A 9960-nucleotide genomic window follows, 5' to 3' on the forward strand; every position below is an offset into this window, starting at 1 on the left:
TGCACAAATGTTCCCTAAAGCCTGCTCTGTAGTAAGAAGGCTACTACATGGTTATTACTACATGGTTATTACTACATGGTTATTACTACATGGTTATTACTGTCACCATAAGCATCAGCCCTGCTCCTGCTCTGCTACTTATAGGACCTGAACCCTTAGGAAGCATTTTAGGCAAGTTGATAATATTTAGCCTTACAAGACCTTGTTTAGTCTTAATATGTTGTTTACACTACTTTTATTGACTGCATGCATAATGATGTATACCCATATTCGGCCTTATTAATTTATTGTCATATTTATGTATTTATAGTTCTACTTGGCAATATCCCAGTAGTCTGGTTGTGGGGTGCAGTGGGGAGCCAAGGTTGTGTGTCTGTATATAATGTACAGTGTTCAGTGAGTCATTGTTGGAGCTTTGACATATGGTGTATGATACTGTATTTTCATACAGAGGGAGAAAACGTTTTTTGTCTTTCCTTACTTGTATGCGTTCTTTCAAAAGCAGTGGAAGATTTACCTTTTGTACATTAGGGTTTTTATTACCCATTTTGGAAGCTCATCTGTAAATATGTTTTTGTTAATATTGTTTTTCAGATGTCTTTTTTGCATGTGGAGGCAGTGTTGATTGAGGAGGAGTATCGCAGAGTTAGTGCACCAAGGACTTGTTGACTTGAAATTGTGGCAATTTCTTTCAATATGGATCTTTTTACAGGAATAAAGTATATTTTCACATAAAGTAAAATGTGCTGTTGTCCCTGTTGTAGAACACACATTAGAAATAATTTGATTCTTTATTCAGAAAGAATTCATTAGATCACATTCAAGTGGAGATGTACAGTATTGTAGAATGTATAGAAACCACACTCATTAGAAATTATTTGAAATTGTATAATGTTCTTTATTCAGTTCAAAATATTTCAAACATCTATCATTTCTTAATCAAATGTACAGTATGGTACCATAAGAATTCATGTCTCTTAATGGGTCATACAGTCAAACACTTTCAACACATCTCCTTTTCATTTCCACATTTCCTTTACAATAATACACCAGCCTCAGCAGAAGAGCAGTGAGCGACCTGAGGAGTCCAGCTCGGTTCTATGGCGTGCACGGCCCATGTGGGCTGAAGGGAGAGACACTCTGGGCTGTGCACGGCCATGTGAAACAAAGCAGGTTCCTCTTTTCTCACCTCCTGCGTGTGTCTCCGCGCTGCGCTCCTCACCGTAGCCAACAGTACACTCATCCATAAAGTAGGAAACACTACACTGTGGCGAGGAGTTTAGTAGTGCTTTCTACTTTATGGATGACTGCACTGTACATCCCAATGTCCTCTTGTCTTCACGCTCCCCTCTGGTCTTCTGCACCTGCCTCATCACTGTTGCCTCTTCTCATCTGACTCCACTAATCTCACCCAGACACACACATGCGCACACAAGTACACATTTGTAACACTAGTACGTTTTTCATTTTGTGAAAAACTAGAGTACAGTCTAACCACATACACAGCTACAATTTGGGAGGAATATATCATTTGTTACTCTATTTTTTCCTTGCTTATGGTTTAAAGTAGTATTAAAACATTCATGCTTTTATAGACCTCCAAAGACTTTCTTAACACATTGAACAATGGCAGTGGGTTTAGTACTCCACCCATCTTCCTCCAACTCTGCTTTCTGTGGCAATAGTCAGAAAAAGACGCACTACTAGTGGAAGCCATTTTGTCTTGCGTGAGTAAGCTTTTTTTCAGTCAATGTTATACTCATGAACAGCATAGCTTAAAAGATGAATGAAAGTTTGATCAGAACCTATTTGATTCATTTGAAATTTAGAGCCAATGCAAATGGTCGATACAAACATTTCAACGCCAAAATCAAAATTTGATAAGTTTGGCTCAAATTATTCTGAAATGAGTGCAGAATTTAAGTGTTCTGCATTCATGTTCAATATTACTGTAGATTGTACTAATGTTAACATGCCACAAAGTTAATGGGTGAGTAACAATGGCTTACATTTGAAATGTATCCTACATTTTACAATATCAATCTGTATCTAGAAAATGTATATTGTACCATGAAGCCTACGATGCGTTGTCCATACTGTACCTCATCAACAAGTTTCTTTTTCTCTGGAAATAGTGAAGGGCTCGTCCGCTGGTCTGACTGGTGTCTTCTCCCCTGTGTCCAAGAAGTGGATGAAGAAGAAGAAGCTGTCTCCTTTTTAACCCTCCATGACCACGTGGTTTAAACCACAGGAAGAGGTCTAACAGTCACAGCCGCTCTCTCTTTTTTCCTTCCGCCTAATTCTCTCACTCCTGCAAATGCAACACACCACGCCTATCAGAACTGAGAACTTACTTACTGATACACATTCATTGACACAGGGAAATGGTTAAAAAAATAGAAGATTTTTCATTCCTGTTTTGGTTGAGGTTCTAGAGCAGGGCCTCACTGTACTGTAGGCCTTTCCTGTCCCACATTCAGTATGTACTACCTCAGATCAGGGCTGAATATTAACACCTGCCACCGGCCAAATGCAGGTAAAATATCCAATTGGCGACTAGATTTCGGAAGGCTATCTGAAAAAAAAAAATACTGTACTTGGCCGGTAGATTTTTTCATCTACAGTCCCCTTGGCAGGTGACTCACCGTGAGCCAAAAAGTTAATTTTCACCCCTGCCTCAGATCCACTTTCCAATACCTCTCTCCTGCCTCCCCTATATCAGTCTGTTCTCTGTTCCTTGGCTTTTTACAAACATGCTCTCCAAAAAATATTGTTGAGAGTATTCTGTCAATAGCTTGCCCCAAGGGAGATGCATTTAGGCAAGAGAGATGCTAACCATGTTGTGTGTGTGTGTGTGTAGAAATATAATTTATTAAAAATCAAAATGTAAAATATCATATGTACATAAGTGTGCACACCCTTTGATATGACACCCAAAAGTGAGCTGAGGTGCATTTTGTTTCCACTGATACTGCTTGAGATATTTCTACAACTTAATTGGAGTCCACCTTTGGTAAATTCAATTGATTGGAGTTGATTGGGGATTGCCAACACCTAACTATATAAGGTCCCACAGATGACAGTGCATGTCAGAGCAGTATCATGATGTGGGGATGTTTTTTGTTTGTTTTTTTGCAGCGGGAACGGGGCGACTAGTCGTGATAGAGGGAAAGATGAATGCATCTAAGTACACTGAGATCCTTGAAGAACACCTGCTCCAGAACACTCTGGACCTCAGCCTGAGGCGAAGGTTTACCTTCCAACATGACAACGACCCAAAGCACAGCCAAGAGAACAAAGGAGTGACTTTGGAGAAAGTCTGTGAATGTCCTTGAGTGGCCCAGCCAGAGCCCAGACCTGAATCCAATTGAACATTTGTGGAAATAGCTGAAGATGGCTGTGTACCGACGCTCCTCATCCAACCGGATCGAGCTTGTAAGGATATGCCAAGAGGAATGGGCAAAAATCTCCAGAAACAAGTGTGCCAAGCTCGTAGCTTCTTTCTCAAGACACCTGGAAGCTAATCGCTGCCAAAGGTGCATCAACCAAGTATTGGGTTAAGGGTGTGTACAGATACAACCCCTAAATAATCTGTTTTTGTCTATAAAATAAATAAATTAAAAATTAAAAAAACAAACATCACTTCATCATTATTGGCTATTGTGTGTATATGTTTGATAGATAGAATACTTTACTAATCCCCAATGGGGAAATTCCCTTGTTTTAGCACATGAACAACATGAAACACACAACACAATTAAAAACAGTAAAACGATATCACACACATTAAAAGGCACAATCAACTATCACTATCAAAATGAAGTGCAGTAAAAAAGTGCAGAATTATTTTTTAAGGCAAAAAAAGAAACTCAATCCATTGTAGAATAAGTCTGTAACATAATAAAACGTGGAGAAGCTGAAAGGGGTGTGCAGACTTTCTGGCTTGACTTAGGTGGCACATTTAGTCAAAGGTTGACTTCTACATGCACTGGTATCTTATACCTAGGCTAGATAGTAGGTCTGATAAAACCTGTTCAGGAAATACCTGTTTGAGAACAACCTCATGCTGTTTCCTGTGAGGAGGCCTATGAGCTCTGTCTGCTCAGAATATACTTCACTCTTTTGTGTTAATATGAATAGTACAACATTTTTCTTCAGTCTAAGTCTGCTGTTTCTATTTGCCATGACATCCTTTGCAGTTGGGCTTTCAGTATCTGCGTAATATCTGCACAGTATGTGCTTGGTGTCACAAACGGCACACTAGCGAACTAGAAAAACGGCCTGAAAGCCACAGAGAAGTGTTTTCGACACCTTTTTCAGGCATTTTCATCCGGTGTCGAAGCAACCCACAACTCAGGCAGTCAGGGAGAGAAATGAATGGAGGAAGTGGGGGGTTGTACACAAGAAGCAGCCATGATCTTTTGAGAAAAGACATTAGACATTTTAGTCTCTAAGGACCCATTGGTTTGCAACATTATCAACTGTTGAGTCTTTTTGCACTAAAATCAGTTGGAGCATGCAAAGTTCCAGACCTGTTATCAGTTTTTTAATGACCTTTGGATCACCTTAATACCATGTTATTTGTCTGGATTATCCCCCTGGGTCTCATGTTTTCATCAGGGGCCTAGTGACAGTTTTATTCTCTGATTCAATTCAATCCAATTCAACTTTATATAGTGCTTTTTTACCGATATAGTTTCCACTGTTGGCTTTCACATCTGAAAGGCCAGAGAGGTTTCAATTCCCCCTGTGAATGTGAAAGCACTCTCTCCAGTACAACTGTGGAACAACGGTTTATGACTACTGGTATGTAAATATCGATAAGGCCATGTGTGGGAGACGGGGGATAGGTGTCTAATTATCAACCAGACACCTCGTAGGTGACAAGGTTTCATTGTGATGTCATAAAATTGAATGGGGAGTGGTGACTGAAGCACTGGAAAGCAGTGCATCATCAAAAGTGTCAAGAGTTTCTCAGTTAGTCACTAGGATCATGTACATTTAATAGTAGTCTAGTGGGTTTTCTAATAGTGGGTTATCTAATGGGCCACTGAATTTGCCTTTCACACCTCCAGATGCCTTACTGACATGATCCTTTGTGTTATGGACAGTTAGTCACTGGTATGAACATTTGGGGACTCGTTATTTAACTGATCTCCACTATTTTAGCGGTTTGAAATGATACTATTGTGACTGGCTCTCAACTAGGCCTCCTCTTGTCCCCTATTCACTAACTATTCCAACTTGCTTCCCTCATTTTCCCTCATGAGTAGTAAGACTATGGTGATGGGAATCAGGTGGCAATATATAAAGAAAATACAAATAAATCCATCTGTCCACAATTTTCAAAGGCATGTAATTGTGAACTAGGGGTTAGTATTGTTGTTTATGTTATGTTTATGTAGTATTGTTATTTATCTTAAGAGAACAAAACTGGCAGCACAGGTTGCGTGTCTACTCCCATACTGCACATGCTGAAAAACTTTGTTGGAGTATTATTCTCTGTTGGAATGTGTTTACAGTACATCGATTTTTTCCCACGAAACCCATCTCTTAGGAGAACCCATGTAGGTCGATGGGTGAGACAACTAAGTGGAAATAGCCTGATATTGATACCTATGGGGGCAGTGGGTCTGAATACCCCACCCCATATACATGACCCCATATAACCATATACACTTACAAAGGTTGAGCAGAGACGACTCGGATGACATCGTAATGACAAGTAAAAAAGGGTGATGGTTGAAATAGTCTTGAATGGAGACATTGTTCTCACATGCAGCTTTCCAGCACAGTACATGCTTGTGTCAAACTACAGAACATGCTGATCTGGGTCTGTGTTCTTGGAACCTGCTCCAAGAACACAGACACTGAACAATAGCACTGTGTGTCCATTACCTGGATATGGGCATTCTTATTCTAGCCTGATTTCATGAGAAAACATGACCTCTGCACAAGCCTTTGATGTGTAGAGCGATGACCAAGATACAGATTACAGTTACAGATTTGACATGATATACCATGATGATGTCAGAGGCTAAGCACGGGGGAGACTCTGGTGTGTGTGCGCGTGCGCACGTGCGTGTCGATCCTGCTGAGTGGGGCATCCATGTGAGTGCCATTAAGGAAGTGATCGGTGACTGCATGATGAGAACAGAGCCAGCAGCCTTCGAGCGTCACACACTGTCCCGGAAGATAGACCTTATCTAGGTCAGCAGCCATTTCCCCTCCCTGCCTCTGCTCCCCCTGGCCCTCTCACACAGCTCTGGAGAGCGCTGACGCAGAACCGCCCACCCGGCCACAGCCTGTGGCCCCGCCTCCAGCCTCAACCTACATATTCCAGCCTCTTCCCTTGGCTCCCACCGGTCACTGTATATCATGCACGTCACACTCAGAAACATAAAACTATACAGCCATAGATTTTGAACAGAAGCAATATCTCTATACATACACCTACACTCAAAATGGTGTATGTATGTGTGTATGTATGTAACTTCAAATGACCACTTATATCTGCATTTTCATGTTTCTCACTTGTCTCATATATGAAAAATCCAAAAAAGGTCAGGAAAACTAATTTATAATTAAAATAAAGTCATTTTTGTGCAGTAAGTAAGTAAGTTTTATTTATATAGCGCCTTTCACAGCACGAATGCACAAAGCGCTTTACAATACAGATAACACATAAAAATACAGATGCGTGGCTGGAAGTCAGCGCACCTAGTATAGCATTTGTCGGGTTATCACTCCCTCCCTCCCGACAATGTTGGCCTGCATCTCTCTAGTCCCAGTACACCAAAATCAAGAAGGACACCAAAATCAACCCACCGATCTCCACTGCACAAGTAGAGTAGTGGTGAGAGCATTGGACTCCCACCCGGGAGACCAGCGTTCAAGACCCGGATGGGGATGACTTTATAAGACTATACCCCAAAACTCCACATGTTCATCCTTTCACTCCAACCTTTACTGCTTGCCTTGTAGGTCAGGTCCTGTCCCAACCCTTATTCTAACCCCAACCCACACTAGTGACTGGAAAAAGGACACCAAAATCAACCCGCCAATCTCCACTGCACAAGTAGTGGTCAGAGCATTGGACTCCCACCTGGGAGAACCTGGGGTTCAAGACCCGGTTGGAATGACTTTATATACCCCAAACCTCCACACGTTCGTCCTTTCACTCCAACCTTTTTATCCCTTACCTAAATTCCACAAGTAGAGTAGTGGTCAGGGCATTGGACTCCCACGTGGGACATTCTCAGAGATTACCATCTACTTACTTCACCACCTAAAGGGAAGTGCCTACAGCAGATGACTTTTGTCCAGAAACAGAAGTTTAACCAATTGCAGCAAAATAGCTAACGTTACAGGAATCATCAGTGTAACTGCTTTAGCCACTGACCGCTACCATTTATGTTATGGAAGCTGCTGCTAGTTGTTGTGAGCTCATGAGCTAACTGGCTATCCCGCTCTTATTGTGCTGGATTAGCATTGGAAGAATTGGAACTGATGTGTCCAGGCGACAAGACCTATCTTAATTTATCAGACATTATTTCATGTCATTTCAATTCACAGCTATTTCAATAGCATGACTAGCTTCCATCCTACCAGTCTTGAACAGAAACAAGCCAGCCACGCACATAAGCCAGGCTTTTCCTGGCCTGGTTCTTTTCTTTTCTTTTTCGCCTTTTATGAGGTGTAAAAGTCTAGAGGTTTCCATCAGAATATCCTATCTGACATCTTGAGGAGCTGTAATCCTTTCACCATAGCAACCTGTTGCTGCAGAAACCCCCACTCTCTCAGTTCTGTAGCTGCTCTCACGACTGCGAGAGAGGAAGTTTCATCAGCCCTTATGAAACACAGTCACGAGCAACTGTTGTGTGTGTGTGTGTGTGTGTGTGTGTGTGTGTGTGTGTGTGTGTGTGTGTGTGTGTGTGTGTGTGTGTGTGTGTGTGTGTGCGCGCGCGCGTGCGTGCCTGCCTGTATAGCGCATTGGCTACTGAATCATTTGGAATTTTACTTGCTCTGGGAGAGCATAGTAATTGACAGTCCATGCCACCATTTTCATTGCCTCCTGCTGTCTGGCCAGTATTAGTGGACTACTGGTTCTATAGCATAAGATCAGTTTTAGAAAGCTTGAAGACATGTTAACATCCAGATTCATATATCTACTATGGTGTCGCAGAAGTTCAAAGGCCTGAAAAATGTGAGCTAGGATGAGGATTGTTAGGCCTCAATCAGCAACTGATTCAATTGTTGTGCAGTATTACCTTTAACATACTGGTACAGGCATAGATATGTCCAAATAAGGGCAAAACCAATCATGGCAGCCACCAATGAGACCTAGCCTTGTAGGCCTGTGTGTCCTTGTGAGCAGACAAAAGAGGGTGCGCTTTTCTCTGTAAAGGCGGCCCGTCATGTTCTAGGCACAAGCCACAACCACATGGGTGGAGCTGACAACACAAGCCTTCCTGACTGCCTGCGGTTGAAAAGGTTTGCAGTCCTGAGGTGCAGATAGCTCGTTCACTGGTTTTGCTTTTAGTGTGCAGATTCTCATAGAGCAGCCCACTGCTGTCAAGAAATGACTGGTCAATTTATTACAAACTAGAAATAAAGAAAATAAATACATAATGAGTAAAAGGAGAGAAGCGAAATAAATACATTCCAGATCTACAAATTGATTGACATGTTATGCTAAGGAGCTCATAGTGATAAATGAGACACAGCTCATTCACTCCCTTCTCTCAACACAGCGGCACAGTGTGGAGGCTAAAGTGAAACTAAGGAGGTTGAACTAACACTCATGGCTGATAAAACACATCTTTCTCATTTGACTATCAACCACTTGTGACTGTTGTTCAAAAAAAGCTTTAAATAAATGTGTTCCATAACTGAACTTTTACAAATGCTGAATAAATTGCCCCGGAGAAAAGAGTGGAACATGAAGACGTGAGAGTAGCAGGTAGCTGAAGCCATATAGGGGAGGATGGGGCTAACGTCCCCTTAAGAACAATGTCTGTTTTCTTTTAAATATATATAATATAAATAGCAATATAAAGTGTACAGTAGGCCTACACAAGAAGTATGCTTAAGTAAACATTGTAATTAAATCATAACAGACTACAACTTTGTTATTATCACACTAATATAAAATCTTATAAAAGGGCATCTTCCCCCACAAGCCCGGGAAGGGGGAAGAGACCCCTTAACACGGGAAGAAGCTCACGGGGGGCATAGTCACTTTCTGTGGGCCTGAAGGACAAAATGGGCAGTAGTTGCAAGTCTCTATCACTTGGCCGAACAGGGCTAAAAATATTGGCGTCTATAGGCCTTCATTGACTCTAGCCCATGCGAGGAGGGCTTCTTACACCATCAGGGGGGGCATCTTCCCTCAAAAATCGTATTCTCGTATTAACAGTAAAAAATAAAAAGTTTTAATTGGTTGGCTACATCTAGACGTCAGAGAGTTACAGTTGGAGCCGGGGGGCTTCATACCTGTCTACCCTACAGCTGATGGTAAAAATAACTATGGGTGGGGTGATCTAGTCCAAACAGAGCCATGTGACAAACAAATATAATGTATCACACCAACATATGACACCCCAGAAGAATGCAAGTATACCCCAAAAGACTATTGTGTAGATGGGAAATGAAACACGACATAAATTGTGTTTATATCGCATGGAGTTACATGTTGAGGGCAGGACATCTGAGAGGGTCATATCGTTGTGGGACTTGAGAAGAGACTCTGGAAACAGGAGCTGCCCTGACTAGTGCAATAACAAAAAACATAAACTAAAACGACTACAAAGCATAGCAATTACTAAATCATTATTAAACAATATTTACATTCAATGTCATATAAATTATATATGTTACATAAAAGGCATGTAGTGTGAAGTGAAGTGACATGATTGTGGGACAAGTGGAGGGATGCCTCATTAGTTAAATGCTAAATGC

The sequence above is a fragment of the Borostomias antarcticus genome (genome assembly GCF_949987555.1).
Source record: "Borostomias antarcticus genome assembly, chromosome: 15".
In the NCBI taxonomy this organism is placed as follows: Eukaryota; Metazoa; Chordata; class Actinopteri; order Stomiiformes; family Stomiidae; genus Borostomias; species Borostomias antarcticus.